The sequence below is a fragment of the Pleurodeles waltl genome, chromosome 10, assembly GCF_031143425.1.
Source record: "Pleurodeles waltl isolate 20211129_DDA chromosome 10, aPleWal1.hap1.20221129, whole genome shotgun sequence".
NCBI classification, from domain to species: Eukaryota; Metazoa; Chordata; class Amphibia; order Caudata; family Salamandridae; genus Pleurodeles; species Pleurodeles waltl.
The window spans coordinates 289,087,366-289,097,670 of NC_090449.1; the positions used below are offsets into that span (position 1 = coordinate 289,087,366).

At 41.8% G+C, this 10,305-nt stretch overlaps 1 long non-coding RNA gene across 1 annotated transcript in view; it reads left to right on the plus strand.

The window, feature by feature from the left end:
• The window catches only part of LOC138261465 (uncharacterized), a 107,451-nt gene extending 98,541 nt beyond the window's left edge, over window positions 1-8,910 (plus strand). The window contains exon 2 of the long non-coding RNA XR_011199096.1: window positions 6,943-8,910. This is a non-coding gene — a long non-coding RNA (uncharacterized lncRNA). The remainder of the gene's footprint in view (window positions 1-6,942) is intronic.
• The last annotated feature ends 1,395 nt before the right edge of the window (window positions 8,911-10,305 follow it).

The window sequence follows — 10,305 nt, forward strand, 5'->3', positions numbered from 1 at the left end:
CAAGAAAAATAGGCATGCTGGCAAGAAGATTGTTTTTTTCGAGTCAGCGTACACAGAGGACACCCCGTAAATTAAAATGAGATATTACAAAATCTTTCAAAAAGCGAAGTGCTAAAATGAGCAAAATGAGCAAAATTCAACACCCAAATTACCCAAATAATTAAAATATTGATAGACCAGATAATAGTTTCTGCATAGCTAAATATTGAAAAGTGTTACGTGCAGTTAGTGTCCTGTGGACCGTGCAAACTAAGCATTCCAAGAAGCTAAGTGTCAGTATTGAGTGAAAAGCTTTTGAGTGTACTTGATAGGCTTGGGGTCAGTAGTTCGAGGTTGAAGAAAAGCTCTAAGTTCATTGACAAATTTACAGCACTTTTCTAGGGACCTCACATCAGAATGAGAAAAAAATATCGAGAAGGCCTCTTGGCAGCTGCGGGCCCCCTTCATAAAAAAAATTGGTTTCAGCAAATTGGTTTCAGCAGCATTGAAAGAAGGGCAGCAGCACAGGAGATGGAGCCAGGATTTGTTCTTGAAGTGGCACATCCTGCAGCACCTCCCTTCCCTAATGTGGGCCATGCCAGGTTGAAATCTACCACAGGTAGGCCTAGCAGTCGCAAATACATGATGTCTCTACGTGCACAAAAGTTCATGTCCTCTGAGAGGTATGGCTGGGATCTTCCTACCAAACAGGACGTATTCAGCAGCTGTGCAATATCTGAGGACTTCAGAGAAGCAATGTCTTTCCTGCTGAAATGACACAAGGATCATCTGTTTATTAATAACCTTTTTCCGTGTTAAGAAAGTAACGGTATCAAGTGTTAGTGCTGGTGCTTCTGTTTGAGTGGATTGAATTGCCTTCTTTAATACCCGATGCCAAGGATTCCCAGGCCTCTTAAATGTATCTTTCAAACAGACTTTCACTGAGTTTGCAGGTGCTGTTAGTATGCATATATAATATTTCAAGATGTCGGACTTGCAGGTTAACCGTTGGCTTGACACACCAAATTCCGGATGGATTCTGGACCCACGCAGGGATCTGGGTAGTAGAAATACCTTATTGTACACTAAGGTCTGAGTGCTCCAAAGTGGGTGCACAGGCGCCTGCGATTGCCTGGTGGCCATATTGTAATGCTGTAAGGAGACAGGCCTTTATGACTTTGAGGATCAGTGCAGCGGAGGCACTATTTTTTTTTTGTTGAGGCAGGCGAGACAGTACGTAATGGCAGCAGCTTTCTTTTTTAATGAGCCTATGTGGGCCAAGGGTTTAGATGTCTCAGTAGTCTAGACTCCCAAATAGTTGTATTTCTGTGCATTTTAATGGTCACTATGACAGAGGTTTCTTTTCCTTATAGCGGCTGAATATTATGACTTTGGTCTTCTCTTGGTTGATCATGAGAAAGTTTGTTTCATTGTAGGTTTTGAGTCTACTCAGAGCTCACTGCAGACCGATTTTCGTATGATCCATTATGACAATGTCATCTGCGTACTGAAGGATATGTAGAGTCATATGGCCTAACAAAGCCAGGATGTTATTCGCTAGAGCTCTTCACAAGTCTGCTGTGTATAAATTAAAGAGCAGTAGGGTGAGGACGTAGCCCATTTTTAAAACCACCCTGCGTAATGATTTTGGCAGTGACAGTGTGTGGCCCAATTTTGATGTGGATCCATGCGTCTTAATAGAAAGCAATTATCACCTGTAAGAGGTTTGGGAAAATGCCACACAGAATTAATTTCCTCCATAACATGGGTAGGTCAGCTCTTTCAAAAGCAGCATTGTAGTCATTGAAATAGCAGAAGAGTGGCATTTGTTTCCCGTGGGCTGCTTGATGGCTCAGCACAGCGAGGGCAGTGATGTGATCATAGTTGACACTGCTGCTCAAAAGCCTGTCTGAAAGAATGGAAGTTTGTCACTGTCTAGAACCCAGGCCTCTAGGTTCGTAAGCAGTAATCATGCATAAGCTTTAGCCTCTAGGTCTAACAGGGCTATCAGTCGATAATTAGATAGCTTTGTTGGGTCACCTTTCTTAAAGATAGGGCACAGACTAGAGCCCCTCCATGCTTTGGGAATTTGGGCAGTAAGGAACATTTGGTTAAAGAGAGGGGTTAACAGTTTGGCCCATTCCTCCATTGAGCTTTTCAAGATTCCTGCAGGCAACACGTTGGGTCCAGGAGCCCCATCATTTTTCATTTCCTTGATGATTTTGCACAGCTGGGATTGTGTTGTGATATCTGACTCATTCCCGGTCGACTGGTCAGCATATTCCTCTTTGTCTGTGTGAATTGGTGCCACCGAGTAGCTACAGTATTGTGCGGCTACATAGGTCACCCAGACTCTTTCTGGGACTCCATGTTCTATGGTACAGTATGATGTTTACAGTTTGTCAACGTAGTTTCTGAAGCAGGCTAGCTTCTTCCTGGATCATTGTATGTACCTTTAACCATTCCTTGCCCTACATAGCTTTCTTCACTTCCCACACTGCTTTTCTGTGTTTCTTGCGTGTTTTACTGGGATCTGTTACAGTTTTCTCTGTGCTGTTAGACTTGTGATTGCACCAGGCCTTTTTTAGGATACTCCTTGTAGTGAGGATGACCTTGTTGTACTGCTGGTTGCTCTGCTCCCTCCCTGATGTCATTGAAGGCTGTGTGCGCCCCCCTATTGCTATTAGAACGTCCAAGAGCTCTGGTAAAAGATTGCCCCACCTAGTTTGCATTTCCCCCCAGGTGGTACTGGGGTCCGTAGTCACCTTATATAGCCACTTAGTCAGGGTTGGCGTGTCTGTGATCCTTGATTTGATCCTGCTAACTTTGTTATATCAGTGCACTTGGAAGACCCCCTCTGTCCGATATTTGGTGGGAATGGGTGCTCCCTGATTCACTGTTAGAGTCAGGGTGTTGTGATTGCTTCAGCACCTGTTATGGATCTCAAAATGAATAAGACGATCTTCTAGAGATTCAGACAAGAAGATATGAGATTCCTCTGAAAGTCAAGGGGAGCTGATGTTTGGTACTCATGAGATTATTGATTTTTTCCTGTTCCTTAGTATTTCAGTCTGCGGGTCCTCTGCTCCCCAGGTCCTTGATACTAAAATCTCCTGTCATCAGGACTTCATGTGAGGCATGCTCAAGAAGGATCGCTTCCTGGCAATTGTGGAGGTCATCTGTTGCATGCAGTTTTGATGGTCTCTGCAAGTTGCCCAAACCTGCTGTTTGGGTATGTTTTGAGCCTACAGGTTTTATTTAAAATTGGTGAACTAATGACACATATGAGTACTTTTCAAATGTAAAAAAATTCATTATTTCTTCATTAACTATTTTTCGGCAGTACGATCAGAACAGTTTAATTTATCCTTCATTTTAACAGAAATGGTTGTCCTGATTTTTTTTACTTACCATGACATTGAGACAATTACGTGCTGCTTGTTGTCTTTGCTAATTTCATCAATGTCTGTCCTCAGCAAACCAGTGGTACATGAAAACCTGCACTGTCTATAATATCCTAATTAAGCGATAAGCGCATTTGCTTGTCTGTCCTGTACAGCATGTAAAGCAAAAATCTGTTTTGTACTGTTGCTTATATTTTATTATCTGAAAAAATGAATAGAAATGTTAAAAATACATATGCAGACAGAAGGAAAACATTGCCCTTTATACCAAAAAAAATCGGTAACAAGTTTGCCGCACAATGCAATATGTGAAATAGCAGAAACAGGTGGGTTGCGTGTCAGAATTTCAACACCTGAAATATCATTCTACATATTTATTGTACCCATGGTATCGAGTCCAAAAGTTCATCCTGGCACGTGCAAATTTTGTATTATTAGTAGATCTAACGGTCTCGATATCTGCAGGTCGATATTTCGACAACGATATTGTAGTAGAAGACCAGAAAACAGCTAAAGGAGCACAGTCAAGACACTGGACTGTATTAAGTGGAAACAATATGAACAATAAAGGTGGAGAAGATTTGCTTTCCAAAGGTACAAATCGTGAAGTTGTAGGATCAAGAATGATTGCATTCTTGAACATGTTCACAGGAATTGAGGGTCAGAACTTTACACAGCAAATGCCCTCGGGACCCCTTCCAGAGTCACCAAAATGTGCACATGAGGAACTACTCGGTTTTCAGGAGTGAAACAATTGCTGGAGTCAATTTCTGACCTGCATTACTGTCATTTAACCAAAGCCAGAGGGGTGGCAGAAGTTATATCACGCCATTTGTTCTTCCTCAGTGATTTAAAAGATCCCATAAAGGGGTGGCGTTGCAGGAATAAAGCAGTGGATGTGTGTTGCAGTAAAGATCCCATAATGACCTCACGGGTGTAGCAAGGGTGGCATGGTTTCCAGTGCAAATAAGAAAAACCTGACGTTCACCCCAGCTCTGACAATAAAAACAACTATAACGGGAACATAGTGAGCCCCTCAGATCTCTGAGCCTATGAGCCCCGGAGCCACTGCAGCTGTTGCACTACAGATCGGTAGGCCCCCGATGGTCCTTAAATAATATTCCTACCATCAGTTATTATGGCAGCAGAATGCATGGCTATGAGTTTTCTAATGGTTGGTAAAGAAGTGCACCCACATCTTCACTGCTGCAGATGCCAAAGACTCAGGAGACAGCTCACCTCAATCTAGCAGTCTCAGCGGCCGGGGGCATGACCAACCCTTATATCATATCCATATACCACACCGCAGCCATCATGTAGTATAGCCATAGAATGCATCATTAATGCACCTAAATGTATGGTGGCATTTGTATAGATCAACATAAGTGAACAATGGAGCAGCAGCTCCACTCACCCACATCTCAATATGTGGCAAGGCCACAGTTTTGCCTTTGCCAACAGAAGATTTGCAGTGCTAAAGCCACGTTAAGGACCCTCCTGCATCTATCCTTACAAGGTAGAGCCAGGCACCAGGCCACAAGAAAATGCCCCAGTACATGTGCCTCAATACTCCAATAGCACTAATCATGCCAACAACATCCTTTCTCACTACAAAACACTTATGCAAGCAAATTAGACAACACACTATATCAAACGATTCTGCATTCACACTACACACAATCAAGCAACGAAAAAACTCTCAAATGCTAAACCCAGCCACTTCGTCAGAAATAATCATGTATGCCTGCCACTCATTCTCAAGATTACATCGCAACCAGTACATGTTTCCCATATAAAACCACTGCAATTTCCCTCCAAATACAGTTGTACAGGGGAATTATTAAATGTCTCAACCACTACAAGCAACACAACATCTCGCCACCCATTCATCATTACTTACAATCCCATACATTCGAAAACTCAGTCACACAGTTTCAACAAATTATCCCACATACATGATGAAGCTTGATTTCCATCACCACCGTGCTGAAACACCATACTGCGTAAATAGCAAGTCTGCTGAACCCCTCAAACACATCAACATACTCTCCAGGAACACTCTAATTTCCCATCACAGGTACCCAGTACAACCATCCATCCATGAATTGTACTTGCTATCAAAAACTAGAACACTCCAAAACATACCCACCTCAGCACTTGGCATATATTCTCCAGGCCTTCTATACTAACCTCACCACTAGAGAAACAGAGTGCACAAGACACGCCACTGAGAAAACATCTGTGCCTCACAACACTGACGGCACCAAATCAAAGAACCTAGATATTTACTACTTAGCTCACTCACCACAAGACACAAATTGCACAAACAAAATCAACTACAAAGCCACACCCCACCACTTTTCTATACATTCAGTTTTCAAAAATTAGTAAATAGAGTAAACAATCTGTTGGATTACATGTTCTGCATCACCTAAGTAAAGACAAGCATTTCTGTTACAATCGTCATACCTGTGGTGACCAACACAATGTTGACATTACCAAACTGAACATGTATTGCTAGCATATCTCATACAGTCTGGAACTAATTGTCAAGTCCTTGTTCAAACACGCCATTTATGAAGAGTTTCTTCATTGTGTGACCAGTTAATTCCTAAGCCCAGTGGTCGAAGTGGAAAGGTCTGAGGAGCACCACATGTCCCTAGTTTTTTTAATTTAAGAAAAACAGTTCCCCTACTTTTTGTTAAAAGACAACCATCCCAGGACGGTTTATCTTGGGAGCTGAAATGCCTCAGATAAAATGTAACGTAGGGAGTCTCACATGCTGTGCAATCAAGGGAGGGGCAGACAGCTAAACAAGCCTTCTTGCCAGGGTGCCTGCTTGCCTGAAACAAATGTTAATGTGCCCAACTGGTTAATCTGCTGATGTAAAGGGTACTTGGAAGCCGGTATTGGCTTCATGATGACACAAATGTATTCTGTTTGAGTGATACTACAAGGGAGTTAATCTGTGAAGTGTGTGCTTTTAAAGCACAGATATAAAAACTGGACTATGTACAGTCTGGATATTACTAAAATCTATGTTTTTGAAGCCCTTTTTTTAATCTTAAACATTTTTGCACATTTTATAGCAGTCTACCTTATACTGTGTACAATGAAAGTTTAAAGTAAGTGAGTTACAAATTCACAGTGCTTTCTGTCACAGACTGGGACCTCGTAGCACTAAACATACACAACTCATTATTCTCCACTGCACCTACCAGAATTCAGTTCTTTGGCTCTTTGGTTACACTGGCCTCTGTAGTGCATTCTTAATAGAGGTTTCTTAATGTATGATAGTGTATTTCCCACTGATTAACTGAACTTCCTTTTTCATTTAAGCTGTGCTATATATAGTTACCTGAAGGTGAAGGACCAAAAAAGGTTAAAAATATCATTTTAGCCACTCATTTGACCCCGCTAGCATGCCTGCTTACCCTGTCGTCTTCATGCTTCCCATACTTTCTTTAATGCACTTCTGCCACTGCTGAAGCAAGAGGAAGGATGTGACTAGTGCTTGTATATTTTATTTAATCCTAATACTGTTTTTCTTTCTTACCAGAAACTCGAACACCAGCTGACTGGAGAGTCACAGTTTCTCAGTGTTGGGGTGGCAGGAAATGTCCTTCAGGAGTACTTACAGAAAAGTGCAGGCCATTTCTGCATTCACATAATGACTACACCTGCACCAGAGAGGCAAGTACGCTTGATTCACAGTTCCCTGATGACACCAAAGTGCTCTCACAGCACAAGAATACGATGTGCTATAAGCAAGTCCTGATTCAGGAAGCAACACATCAGGGTGCAACACGTGGCTGGTAGTATTTTCCAGGGGCCAAGCCCACTGCACTCCACATGCTCATGTATGGCACAATGGGATAATGTTGGTGCCACAAGGCCCTCAGCCACCGCACTAACCTCAGCGGTCAAGCAGTGGCATCTCTCTGTCCAGAGCTTGGTTTAAAATTTTCCTCTCAGCTCTCTACTATGCCATCTCCATGTCGAGCATAGCACACCACCAGCCGCTGAAGTCAAGCACATACATCCTTGGAGGGCACTCCCCAGCTGCTACCCCGGGACATGTCTCCACCGCTTACTCCTACACTCCTTGGGAGCCCAAGTCAGCTATCGGTCAGTACTCGTTGTGGGGGCCTCCCGATGTGTGGCCACTGCCTTGACCCAGTCACTGTCAGAGTTGCAAGTCCCTGTTTTTTTACTGCAAGGAGGGTTCCATTTTCCCCATATGTGAAGACGAGGGATCTGCTACTCTCACCAACATTCCCTCATCATCCAGGGGCCCACTGCACTGACCAGCTAGCTCAGACTGTGGACAGAAGCCTCCCAAATTAACACCCTAAACACGCCCATTCCTAATACTGAATCGCAAAGCAAATTTACGATTATTGAATCACAATTTTCCATTGGTACATACCATAAAGCTATTTAGCGGTTGCAAATGGCCCAATTCTGTGAATCGGACCATTTGCGACCGCTAAAAAGCTTTGACATCTGACCCTTATTTCTCATCCATGTGCTAATTCGGTCACCTTACTGTGACATTTACTATTGTACACATTTAAGCCAGTCTTGTAGGACCTCAGGCCTGCCCTGTATGTCTTACAGAATATAAATCCTGGGTGCTTGGCAAACGGTACTACCTATAAATGTCTTATGAAACAGAATCTTAAGTCTTGCAGTTTTATCAAGTAATTATACACTATTGCTGTTTCCACTTAACCGCTCAGTAGATCAACGCCTTTGCAACATATCATTAACTGATTTAATTGGAATGTGGAGCAGACAAAATACATCAATAACACCTGTTTATGACTTGCAGTCACACATCTGCCTCTTAAATTATTCTGTGCAATGTGATGCTCCATCACAAAGATTTCTAATAAGAGTTCTTTCTCATTTAAAATATTGAGTTAAATAAAAACTCAAACTGTCTACTCTTTTTTAGGTCTGGCTACGGGCAACTTTTGTTGCTAATTTTGAAGAGTTCACATCATCAATTCTACCTCAAATTTCAAAAAGAAGCATAAAGAAGTTTAACCTTCCTGATTTTTCCAAATTTGTTGTTCAAACATGCATACCCTGCTTTAGTTTGCAATATATTTACATTCAAAGGAGAACTTCTCAAAAATGTGGGTTGGACATTATGGCCAACCAGGACAACATAGCATTCAGGTGTTACTAGTTTGTGTACAACATAGTTTTCTGTGTGTGTCTCGTGCTCTTCATTTTCTTTGAATAAAATCTGAAGCACATGGCCAATTTTAAAATGGTAACATAGATAAAAGAGTCAAGTTGACAGCTCCCCTACTCATCTCTGAAACGGAGTGAACAGAATTGACTTTTTGGCACCAGAAATCACCTTCAATCAATATGATAATTTTGAAATAAGTATTTATATTCTTAGTGTATGTTTTATCGGTGCTGGTGTGAATTGGTATGTACGTGTGGACACAATTTTGGGATACCCTTAAAATATTTTCGAATGGGTCGAATAAATATTTTAAGCATTGCAGGCTATGGTTTAAAGGTCGATGGCTTGAGCAGAGTACTTTACTCCTACTTCTATTGCAGATTTGAATGGTAACATCAGTATGAAGCCATGAGGGGCAGGCACACGCATCCATCAGCTTCTCCTAAATATAGAAGAGCTACTGCTTACTTAAACATAACATATAGCACACAGGTACATTTTTGAGGTGGCATGAGTCAGAATAATTGATCTAATACTTATCTAAAGCACCAAAAAGTCAACTGTTCGAAGTCAATTTAATTGGAAAGAACCTAAATGTCTACACAAGCGATTTCTGTTCAGATGCAGCATCCATCTTGGTTAATGTCAACAATGTCTGTGCCTGGTAATTTCCTTATGCAGATTTTAAGTAAACAGTTAGTTATGCTGTATGCCAAAGCAGCTGAGAAAAATCATGGGGATGTCGCTAAGTATAACGCTAAGGTCACATGACATGACGTCTTGCTCAACATTAACTCATGATTATGGCGAGATTGAATGTTATGAAACAGCAAACCCTTGTGGTGGAGGAGAAGTAACTTCATGGACAAAGAATATTTCAAGCTATGGCACAAGATCAGAACTAAGATGGTCGTGGTAGTGGCATAACCATAGGGGAACAGAAGATAAGAAGTAATATAAAGACATGCATTTAAATTGATGTTACACTTATTTTAAGGAACTAGGGCCCACACATATAAAAGATTTTTGCTCTTAGGAAGTCTGCAGTGCACTACATTGCAGGCTTTGCACATGCAAAATCTCCAATCACAGAGTATTAATCACATTTTGAGTCCAAAGTACCCTTAGAACTCACAATATCCACATTGTGTGTCCTGGTAATTTATAAAAGGGTCAGGAAAGAGATGGTTCCCTGCCTTGAGACCTACAAGGATATGTATACATGGTTTCCAGCAGAGCCTGCGATCACAACCCATTCATAGAATAGCAACACCTGAAAGATGCCGGTGACCATTTACAAAATGAATGATCCCCACTGCCAGCATGGGGTAGAGTGTGCAGGAGTCCATTGAACCCCTGCATGCCCTATGTCCGTTCATATCCTACCTTTTTTTCAGTTTCGCATTCTCATAACTGTAAGGGACATGGAACACTGTCATTCCATAGGGGGGATGCAGATGTAGGGATGGCGGCTTTTGTGTCTCGTAGGACTCCATTCCCTGTATTTGCAGTCATTCACTAGCCTATGAAGAGAAATCGGGCCTCTTTAATATTCATGAGGCAGGTTTTCAGTAAATTCTTGTCAAGGGCCATTTTCTGCTGTGCTGGTATATTTGGCACACGGCAAAAAAGGATTGTGTCTTACCGTACCACTGTCTAAAAACAGTGGCTGCTTTGCAACTGATCCTTGGTATGTTTTGCCCTAAATATATATAA